Source organism: Pinus tabuliformis, chromosome J, assembly GCF_031772625.1.
Source record: "Pinus tabuliformis cultivar Carrire ecotype Pingquan chromosome J, CPIR1, whole genome shotgun sequence".
NCBI classification, from domain to species: domain Eukaryota; kingdom Viridiplantae; phylum Streptophyta; class Pinopsida; order Pinales; family Pinaceae; genus Pinus; species Pinus tabuliformis.
The window spans coordinates 217,685,842-217,697,887 of NC_142295.1; the positions used below are offsets into that span (position 1 = coordinate 217,685,842).

At 39.6% G+C, this 12,046-nt stretch overlaps 1 protein-coding gene across 4 annotated transcripts in view; it reads right to left on the reverse strand.

Annotated features, from left to right (window-relative positions):
• Positions 1-12,046, reverse strand: part of LOC149226481 (TATA-box-binding protein 2-like) — a 166,016-nt gene that overhangs the window by 143,722 nt on the left and 10,248 nt on the right. The window lies entirely within an intron of this gene.

The window sequence follows — 12,046 nt, forward strand, 5'->3', positions numbered from 1 at the left end:
GTCATAGCTTCAAGGCTCCAACATCCATCATCAAGTCTCCAACGTCCTCTAAAAGACCATGTGTATGTATCTAAAATGATCAAGCACAACTCAAGGAATCAACTAAGATCAATCCATCATGTAGAGTCAATGTAACATAAGAAGTGAGACATTTAATGTAAAGGTCATGTAAGTAGACCACATTAGGTATCTTCAAACTTCACAATAGCTTATGACCTTATATAGGTTGCCAAATTTAGGAATGCGAAGTTATCAACTAGGCCACCCCTTCAATTAATAAGTGAATTTGATAAGTGATATGGTCAAGGGGTGTACTTCAAAAGTGGCATCATAATCTTATATTTAGTTTGACTGAACAATTGAGGTCTATGTGAACCACAGAGGTCTCTTGATAGAAGTGTATCTCATGCATGACTTGGACTAGAAGTAATCTCAAAAATAGATTCCCTGCCAAAATTATAAAGACATGCCAAGGAAGAGGCTTAGAACACACATCAACAATTGAGCAAGTTGAGTGATTGAGACCGAGAGACAGAGAGTAGGTGACCAAGAAAGAGGCATTTCTAGGAAACGCACAGTTCGTACAATCATTTGAAACAATATTGCACAGTTGTACTAACAATACCATACAAATCCATACAGTCATATGTGTTGAAAAGTGTAACTAGGTTCAGTCTTCATAATGACATGTGTAATTGTGATTTTATGTAATTGATGCAAAGAAGAAAAATAAAATTATTATTGTAATGCTTGTCTCATGGGTTTCATGAGCAAGGAATTTTATTTTTAGGTAAGGCTCCCATTGTGAGCCCTTAGGATTGGTCATAAAGTCAAATTGAGTCAATGTCATGTATGAAGGACCCTTCTTGGGCATGTTACATATTTGTATGAGTCATTAAAAGAATAAAAAGGCCCTCCAAGACCAAGCTAAAGCATCTCCTTCAAGTCAGCTTCAAGATGGAGTAATGGATCTACACCAAAGGACATGTCGGCTCACCCATAGTTCAAGTTGACTTATTTGATGGGCAAACCACTATAAATAGGGTAGCTCAGCCTCATTTCAGAGACAAAATTTCGGTCAAGGAGAAGTCTGCAATAAGAAGTGCGAGAATCACTAAGAAAGGAGTCTCATAGCCAGTGAAGAAGAAGCAAGGAAGATCAAAGTTGTTTGGGTTTGTTTTTAGAGCTAATATCACTCCACAGGTGCGATTGCAGGACTGTCTACCACAGGAAAAAGGGACAAGGCATTTCAGTCATCTAGGTAACCAAATTGGGAGAAGGACAAGTCAAAAGAGAAGTCGAGTCAAACAAGGAGTCTTTATCCTAAGGGAAGGAGTCACATGCACTATATAGAAAGTGACAATTTCAAAAGTGTTGCAGCTAGGGTTTCTGAATTAGGGCCAAAAAGGTTAAAGGTCTGAAGCAGGGAAAAAGGAAGATGAATTCTAAAGGGTAGCCAAGAAGGAGGAAGAAGCAGAGGTTTGACTATTGTTGACTCAAGTAAGAAGGATCTCATCAAGGAAGCTTTGTGTCTTGGTCTTGCAGTGGCAAATAGGTTAAGGGTCTTGGTCTTGGTATTTGTCAATTGAAGTCTCTATAAGAAGAAGAATTTGTTTGGGTTTTCCTCTCAAGTGGGAGAGGTTTTGGCCCTAGCTGATAGCCTATATTATGTGTCTCGTCTCTTTGTTATTTATGCATTGGTAATTGTTTGATGAAGAAGAACACTACAATAATCTAATGAAATATGTCAGGCCAGGGTAACTCCAGAATGAGCGGAAGAAATACTGATATATTATTTCATTAGAGAACTATTGTTTATATACATAAAGGAGACGGAACAGTTCATCTTCTTGATGACTGTTCACGTTCCAGTTTACCCAACCGCCTTCGGATTAGGTGTGAGCATTCCCCCCCTTAATCTGAAGGGATGTTGGTGAGTCCAAGCATCGTTCTGAATCTTTCAAGCTTTTCTCTTCCAAGCGCTTTGGTGAAGATGTCTGCAATTTGCTCATTTGTGGAACAATGACGGAGATGGATTGTTTTGGCCTCAACATGATGTCGGATCAGATGATATTTAGTATTGATGTGCTTAGTACGATCATGGAACTTTGGGTTCTTGGCCAACTTTATTGCAGAGGTGTTATCAATCATGAGTGGAGTTGATTGTACTTGTTTTACCTGCAAATCTTCAAGAATTTTCCTGAGCCACACAATTTCTTTCGTTGCTTCAGCTGCTGCCACGTATTCTGCTTCTGTTGTGGAATCTGCTGGAACTGATTGTTTGCGTGATCTCCAGGAGACAGCTCCTGATCCAAGACTCATAGCATATCCTGAAGTAGATACCCCAGTTTCTTTGTCTCCATCGAAGTCTGAATCAGAGTATCCAATCAAGTTGAAGTCGTCCACCTGTGTATACTTGATTCCAAGGTTTTGAGTTCCCTTCAAGTACCTTAGAACTCTTTTTGCAGCAAACCAATGTCCCTCACAAGGCTTTTGCATAAACCTGGAGAGGATTCCAACAGCAAATGAAATATCTGGTCTGGTAGTAGTGAGGTAGATGAGACTTCCTACAAGTTGTCTATACTTTGTTGCATCCTCAAATTCCTTTCCTTCAATAGATGTGATCTTCAAGTTTTGTTCCATTGGAGTAGAAAGAGGATTGCACTCTGTCATGCCAAATCTGTTTAACAAGTCTCCAATGTATTTCTTTTGAGAAAGAAATATGGATTTTGGATGTTGGGTTACTTCAATGCCAAGATAGTAATGAACATAGCCCAAATCAGTCATTTCAAAACTTTTTCCTAATTCTTTCTTTATGGATGCAATATAGCTTTCATTGTTCCCTGTCATTAAAAGATCATCTACATATACCACAAGATATACAAATGTTTTGCCAACTTTCTTGACAAATAAAGTTGCATCATCAAGATCAAAATGTTTGAAGTTGAGTTTCAGAAGATGCTCAGTTAGTTTTTCATACCAGGCTCGTGGTGCTTGTTTGAGGCCATACAAGGACTTCACAAGTTTGCATACTTTGTGTTCATGTCCTTTCACAGCAAATCCTTCAGGCTGGGACATAAAAACATTCTCTTTTAGATCTCCATTCAAGAATGCAGTTTTTACATCCATTTGATGGACTTTCCAACCGTTCTGAGCAGCTAGTGCAAAGAGTGTCCGGATGGTGGCCCATTTTGCTGTGGGGGCAAAAGTTTCCTCATAATCGACCCCTTCCTTCTGTGCAAAACCTTTTGCCACAAGCCTAGCTTTGTGCTTGTCAAGTGAGCCATCAGCTTTGTACTTGTTCTTGTAGACCCACTTGCAGCCAATTGGTTTTGTTCCAAATGGAGGATCAACCAGCTTCCAAGTGCCATTCTTTATGAGGGCATCATACTCCTTCTGCATCACTTCTTTCCATTCATCATGAGAAGCAGCTTCTTTGAAGGAAGTTGGTTCAAAATCTGTAGACAAGTTCAATTCACAATCATAGGTAACATCCATATCAACAGGTGAATTAGAGTTATCTACATCACCTCCATCTTGTCGGTTTGTATTTCTGGTTCCTGTTTTTCCAATTTCATCAGGATGAACACTTTCAAGTGTCTTTGTCAGCCACTTTGGGGGACCTTTCTGAGATGGTCCAGGCTGCTCTGTTGATTGAGTTGGGACTGAATCAAGATTGAGTCTCCCAATTCTATCAATTACATCACTTAAAGGATCATCCGGTGTTGGAGTTTCATGCAAGGGAGATTGTTCTTCAGAAGAAGATTCCACATGTTGATCTAGTATAGGAATCCCCCCTTCAAGATGTGGAATCTGATTATCAAATTCTTGAAATGATTTTGGTTTTGCGAATCTATCCAAGCGATCAAGTTGCCGCTCAACAACATTGTCAGATTTGGATGATTCGAGAAAAATGACATCTCTAGATAAAACAAACTTTTTATTTACTTCATCATAGAGGCGGTATGCTTTAGATGTGTTTGAATATCCTAGGAAGATACACTTACGACTTCTAGCACCAAGTTTGTTTCTATGTACCTTTGGTATTAAAGCATAACAGGTGGAACCAAAGATCCTGAGATGTTTTACCGAAGGAACATGTCCATACCACAATTCATAAGGAGTCTTGTTTCTTATAGCACTAGATGGACATCTATTCTTTATATATGCAGCACATAGAACAGCATCAGCCCAAAACATTATCTTTACATTTTTGAAGAAAAGCATGGATCGTACCATATTCAAGATTGTTCTATTCATTCTTTCTGCTACACCATTCTGTTGGGGATTATAAGGCACAGTTGTTTGATGTTTGATCCCATGTTGGCAAAGATAGTGTTCAAATTCATTTGATGTATATTCTTTTCCATTATCAGTGCGTATAGACCCAATATGAGATTGTGCATCATTTTCAATCCATTTATGAAAATTCTTGAATGTTTGAAAAGCATCAGATTTGTTCTTCAATAAATAAACCCAACACATTCTGGTGTAATCATCAATAAATGTCATGATATATTTATTTCCATTTGCAGAAGGAACAGGCATTGGACCACATAAATCTGAATGAATGAGTTCAAGCTTCCTCTGTGCTCTTGAATGTGAATCATGAAAAGACTGTTTGCTATGCTTTCCTAGAATGCAAGCATCACATTGCTTATGTTTTCTAGGAATTGTAGGCAAACCAGCAACACCATTTTTCTTTAATAAGCAGAGACTGTCATAGTTTAAATGTCCAAATCTAGCATGCCATAATAAACTTGATGGAAGTGTACCTTCTTCATGATAAGAAATATATGAGAAATGTTGTGCATGAGCAGAGGTTCCTTGCAGTTTAAGAAGTCTTTCTTCTTCTATTCCCCTCATGACAAGTGAGTGGTCAGATGCCTTTCTTACCTCAAGCTTTCCATCAAACATATGAATGGAGTGACCTTGCTGGCGGATGTGGACCAAGGACAGCAAGTTTCTCTTGAGCTGTGGGAGATATAGAACATGATCCAGAAGAAAGTCTGGAAGACCAGACAGTTTAAGCCTGATTGTGCCAAGCCCTGATGGCTTGATTTTTGACTGATCTGCAAAGTATACTGCTCCATCAACATTGTCAGTGAAATCTTCAAAAAAATCTTTCCTATGAGTCATATGACAGGTTGCTCCTGAATCAAGCAACCAGTCATTTTTCGAAGAAGCAAGTGAAGCATTAAACAAATCTTCATTTACTCCAATGTTACATTGTGCCTCAATATAGTGAGCGGATTCAAGTGCTTTACCTTTGTCTGTGTCATCAATTTTACCTTTCTGCTGATTTCTTCTCTGCTCAATTTTGTCCCATGGTAGCTTGCATGTAGAAGCATCATGTGATCCATTTCGTTTGCAGCGAATGCAATGCAGATCTGCCTTTTCTACTTGAGAATGTCTGCCCCCCCTGCCTCTGAAGTATCTTCCTCTTCCTCTTCGTCCACCTCTTCCTCTTGTAGAATCTTGAGCAGGATGCTTTTCTTTATGAGCAAGGCAAACAGTCTCTTCAGAAGATTCAGGGACTGTTTTCTTTCCAAAGGCTTTCTCTCTTTCAACAAACTTTTTCACAAGAGACTCAAAGGTTATGTCTTTAAGATTTCCATTTGCTTGTAAAGACTCAAGATAATTGGAGTAGGTAGGATAGAGTGCCTTGAGAAAGGCAATAAGAGAGATATCCAGCTCAACCTTAGTGGATTTAATATCATGCATTATAGACTTTATTTCAGATGCAAGAGCAAGGGGATCATTATTTTTCAGTTCAAGAGTGAAGAGTTTAATCATGAGCTCAACAACTTCAAGTGCAGAATGTGAATCATAGAGTTCTTTCAGCTTTTGTAAAGCTTCAAAGGCAGTGGAATAGGATGAAATATGACGACTTACTTCTTCATTTACAGATGCTGCGATCAATGCATAGGCTTTGCTGTTCTTGTTTTCCCAAATGACAAGTTCTTTATCTGATGTAGGTTGCACAGGGTCTTTGTCTTCTTCTCCGACACACACTCCTTTCCACAACTCATTGTAGATGAGGGTGTGTTTTACAATCCGAGACCATTCAGAATAGTTCTCCTTGCCAGTGAGAACTATTCCTACCATAGAAATGATTGAATGCATTCTGTAAAAAAAATACTTCTGCTAAAAAAACTTCTGCTGATAAGAAATTTCTGCTGATAAAAAAAACTTTTACTGATGTACAGTGAAATTGTACTCAAAAGATTTCTGTGGGAAATAACTTTGGTTGTTTAAAAATAATCAGTCATTCACCGCGAGCTCTACAAAGTTGGAGCAGCAACGGTATTAACCGCGAGCTCTACAAAGTTGGAGCAGCAACGATATTACAATTTCAAAGCAATGTTTTAAAACTCCGACTCCGACTCCGACTCCGACACGGTATCGACTCGGCCAGCTCGATTTCAATGACTCGGTGCTTGTAAAAAATACATTAAATATTTATTTTTTATAAAAACACATAATTTTAAAGATTTTCATTCATGTTTCCAAACACACAGCATTAGAATATAGATAGAAGACAACATATGATCAAAGTAGGCTCATGAATATATCCATTATATCAAAATGGCACCCAGTACATTGTCCAATACATACACGATGATGATATAGAGATCAAAACAAAAACACATAACCAAGGAGGCTATAAATGGCCTCTACAACAAAACTCTGTGACCAGTACCACTGGCTACTGCTAGAGTTTCCAACATCATCTGGCTCAGTGTTACTTGGGAGCAAGAGCGAAAGTGGGGAGCGAGAGCGAAAACGGGAGCGGGAGCGACATTTTGAGAAGCTCTTGGTTTGGGAGCGAATCCCAAAGGAGTTCGACAACCAATGTCACTAACATCAAGGTACATAGAGGGATTGGTGCTCTTGATTAAATACGAGTTCCAGAATCCATACCCTAATACATGACAAAATTCAATGGAAACATTGCAATCCTCCAATCCTGAAACCCTGAAAAACTGATAAGTCTGCTGGATTTTGAATGAAATCTAAAATTCTACTTTCTCCATATGAAATCCAATGAGGCCGAAACCACTCTCAAACATCCTGAGTCATTTCATGGTAATGTTAAAAATTTAAGTAAAAGGATGAAAATGAAGATTAAGGAGAATGTCACTTTTACTTTAAGAATTTAACATTACCATGAAAATTTATAACTGCTTGGAGTCCAAACCAACCAAAAAACAATTTAAAAATCCATTAAAATTTTATTAAATCGCAGTTTGACATGACGTTGGGCGTTTTTTTGTGACTCGGCCGAGTCATAACGGAAACGGCCGAGTTGGCCGAGTCATGGCTGACTCGGCCAATCGAACCGTTCCAAAGGCCGGGTCATAGAAAAAGGTATTGGCTCGGATCAACCCGGACGTTTCGGTTTCGAAACGGCCGTTTCTTAAAACAATGTTTCAAAGTTCACTGAAAGGACTAAAAAATCACCATAAATCCCTTTGATTCTCTAGACCTGAGCCCATAACCAGATTGACTCTCAGCCCTTACAAAAACCCCCGCATTATGGAATAATGTCAGATTACACTCATAAATGATGTACTCACTAAAAAACGTTCAATGCAAACCATCCCTGTGGGTGTTAACAGCAAGCTCCCAAGAAGCACATAGCAAACTCACACGCCGCAACATAAATGGATTTTAAATCACTAAGTAAATCGATATGAATTGACTGCACACTACAAAATTAACCACCGGAGTGTGATACGGCAGAAGTAACAAAGCCTCCATCCTTGAACGTATGATTGAATTGCTCAGGCAGGGAATGTTCAATCAAATCTGCATCATCACTTGCGCCCACGCATATTAACTTCACTTGACTTAGCTGTTGTAATAGATGCACGTAGAGAGGCTTTACTTGCACGGCCAAGGATTCAAAGTTTATGATACCATGTCATCGACATTCCAGAAACGATGTCGCAGTTAGAAGGGGTCGGCTTTCTGTATCTTCAAATCAACAAATTGATATAAAGACTCGAGGGTTCTCGTATCGGCTCTGTGAAGAGCGCTAATATAAACCCGATGGAAGAAGACGACGATTTTGGAGATCTGTATGAGGACGCTTTAGAGGAAAATTTGAGTTTTTCCACCAAATCCCGCGCCCGTGAGATCTCAGGTCACTTATGAACAAGAGTTCGATGACGATGAGGTTACAGTGAGAATTGAGTGAGATTAGAGATAGGTGCCGAGAGGAATCGCGGAGTGTGATACCAAGAAGGGAGGATTCAAGGCGGTATTGGGACCATCCCTGGTTTTTCCTGGTGTATACGTTGTGGAGAGGCAGCAAAAAACGGATGCGCAGAGAATCAATGAGGCGCAGACAATCAATGATGCGCAGAGAATTCAATGAGGTGCAGAGAATCACGCAGAGGAACGTTGGAACGATTTTGGACAGAGCAGGTGTGGCAGATTGACATAGCCGTTTGAGGACAGAGCGCTGGCAGAGGCAGAGGAGTTACAAGGCACGCCAGAAAAAAGGGACCTGAGACCTGTGCTCTGATACCATGTCAGGCTAGGGTAACTCCAGAATGAGCGGAAGAAAAACTGATATATTATTTCATTAGAGAACTATTGTTTATATACATAAAGGAGACGGAACAGTTCATCTTCTTGATGACTGTTCACGTTCCAGTTTACCCAACCGCCTTCGGATTAGGTGTGAACAAAATAGATCCTAATCTAAAGAAGTAAAAAGCATTCACAAGCAGTTATCAATAGAAGAGAAATCGCCTAATTGCTATGCCCTAGATTTCTCAATGTGGTTTCAGAGCTAAGGTTACAAATTCAAGGAAGGGCATCTTATCAAGGGACACTCAAGGATCAAATCTCGAGGAAGGCATCAAAGCAAATCTAGAAGATCATCTTGAAGTCAAGATCTTCAAAAGAAGTATCAAAACCCTAGATCAAAGATAAAGACTACACTAGAAAGAAGTCTTGGAATCCTCAAGTCATCTCAAGATGCCTCAAAGACACTACTCAAGTTGAAGGACTTATACATCAAGTTCCTTTCTAGAGAAGCAAGATCAAGGACATTGTCATCAAGATTCTAAGGTGATCTCCCTCTCAAGCAAGGTCCTTACCATTGAAGACATCATCAAGAAGTCATCATTGATCATCATCAACAAGGACATCACCATCAAAATATCTAAAGTGATCTCCTTCTTTGTGGAATCAAGGATCACTCTTGAAGAGATCTATCTTCATCAAGGAGAAGTTCTCTATCATCTTTACTATCATCAAATTCAAGGAGGCATCAAGTGGAAGAAGCATCTTCTCAAGTAAGTATATTTATGTTTGAATCTGTCAAAATGTCTTTTTTCAAGGAAAGCAACAAATTGGTTGGGGCTTCAAACAATCTTGCATGGAAGAAGAGGACAGATCTGAATCTCATTGAAAATGAGGTTATGGATCACATCAAAGGATCTATCACCAAACCAGCAAAAGAAGATGCTCAAGCACTTGCAAAGTTTATGAAAGGGGAAGTGAGGGCTCAAAGGATTCTCATAGAATCCATCAAGGATCCCCTCATTCCATATGTATCTAAACTCGACACCTCAAAAGAAATATATGACAAATTGGTAGAGTTGTTTTCTGTAAGCACTGCAGGAGAAGTTATCTCTCTAAGGCAAGAACTCTACAAGCTAAGGATATCGAAAGAAGAGGGAATAGCCTCATACTTTATGAGGATATCACCTAGTTCCTCAACTCCTCATGCTCTATCTAAGAGGAACTCTTGAATGTCCCAGCCTTGATGAGCGGTAAACTACTACATCTTCAAGAGGTATTGGAAAAGCAAAATGCGAGTTAGGCCTCCTAAGCTATGTAGGAAAGAAATATAAATCATTAAAGTCAAAAGCACACCAGATGGGTAGAAAAAAAAGGCCAAGGAAAAGGCTAACTCATGCTCATCTGACATCCACAATTTCTCCCTCCTCTCATTATAGCACTTAGAGGTGTTGGACCTCCATCAGACGATACCATGGCTATGGCCATCTTCCTTGAAGTCTTTCCCATTCCATCACCACCTTTATCATATGCACCTATGGACTGATAGGTCTACCTATGAAATGTCCTTTCCCTTGGGGGCCAGAAGCACTCAAGCACCTAATAGAGCCGATGGTATAATCATCCCTAAGCTAAGTGTGGTAACTTGCTTACAAATCCTAAGCTAGAAAGACATTAGAAGGAAAGGTTTGTGTGAACTATTTTTGTACCCCTAACATTGAAAATGGTCCACTATGATATTTTAATGGTTTTCTTCCCTGATGATGCCGATCTCACTTAAGCTTGAGGGCACGTTTCAGGTGATTCATTACTAGAGTATATCCATATCTGTGGATGTGGATATATTGTACGGTTGTCTCTGCCATTTATGCGAGCGGTCCCGTTTTGTTGTTCTGCATGGTCCTGTTCTGCTATCCGAAAAACACATCCGATCTGTGTGGTCCCGTTCTGCTGTTCTGCTGCGATCTCCGATCTGCCGTTCTGCCGCGATCTTCTGCTGCACCACGCCAACCCAAATACCGCCTGTATGTTTTGCTGCACCATGCCAACCCAAATCGCATCTTCCTACAGGTTCTGCTCATGCGCACTTGCAGGTTTAATAATTCTGATCCACACTCGCTGTTAAGGTAAGATCTGGTTAGTCACCGGCATCTGAAAATTTTGATCTGGTTAGTCACCAGCATGGTACCTCTCCAGCACCACCTAAAAGATGTCATGCCTAGTATTGGGAGAAAATATGACTTTCTAGCCCCATTGTTGCCCTCCTAAGATGAGCATTGGGATTTGAGGAGGCTCCACATGGTTGTACCCCCCTCGTTACACCTGCAAGTGTTGAAATGTTGAACCAAGAAGCCAAGGCATTGGTTTGTTTGATGATGTGCCCAGGATGCCCCCAAGCTAGCCCTGACTCTATTTGATGAGTGTTTCCTTGTTCTAGAGCCCAGATGATGATCAAGATCACTAAGATGATTTGGAAGGACTAGCACACCATGCTTAGATGCCAACACTTGCTCATGAGGTAGCCACATCATCCCTAGATGTCCTATAAGGGTGACATGAGCCTTCTTGATAATGATATCATGGTAGAGGAGATGTACCTTGGAGTGAAGACAACTCATGGAGATTTTGACGTATTTCTTATGTTTTAAAGCTATCTTAAGGTCGGCTTGTGACCTTTAGGCCTAGATGAATGCTCCAAGAAAACTTTTTTAGGGGTTTTATTGTAAAATTATGAAAAGTGACTTGGTTTCCCTCATATAAATAGAGGAAATTCATTTTGTATCATCACATTTTGACTCACTCTTCTCTCTCTAAAGAGTAAGCAATAACTCTCTTGTACTTTTCTCTTGTACACAATGGAAATTTAATGGAGCGAATTGTCTTAAGAGGCAGATTTTTGCATGGAGAGACTTGTTTGGGATTGATGATGTGATTCTTTTTCGAATTGTGTAATTTTATTGTCAATTTTCTTCCATTTTGCATGTTATTTTCTTAAATTAGGGTATCTATTTGTGCCATATTAAAAAGTGTAATATCTTTCTTGAAATTTTGATTATTTATGGTATTTAAAAATTTGTCTTGCAAGGATCCATCAAAGGAACTTGGTTCATGCATCCTTTGACTTTAAATCTCCCATATCGAGAAGTCATTTGGGTTTCTAAGAGAAGAAATTTAGTCTTCCACCCTCTACATCCAAGGCCCTCCATCATAGACCTTGCCCTAAACAACTCCATTGCTCAATTGATTATTTATGGTATTTAAAAATTTGTCTTGCAAGGATCCATCAAAGGAACTTGGTTCATGCATCCTTTGACTTTAAATCTCCCATACCAAGAAGTCATTTGGGTTTCTAAAAGAAGAAATTTAGTCTTCCACCCTCAAGATCCAAGGCCCTCCATCATAGACCTTGCCCTAAACAACTCCATTGCTCAATTGAGTGAAGGCACTAGCCTAATTGTGGTGAACATCCTAAATTTCCACTTCTAATTTCTTGGTAGCTAGGGTTAGG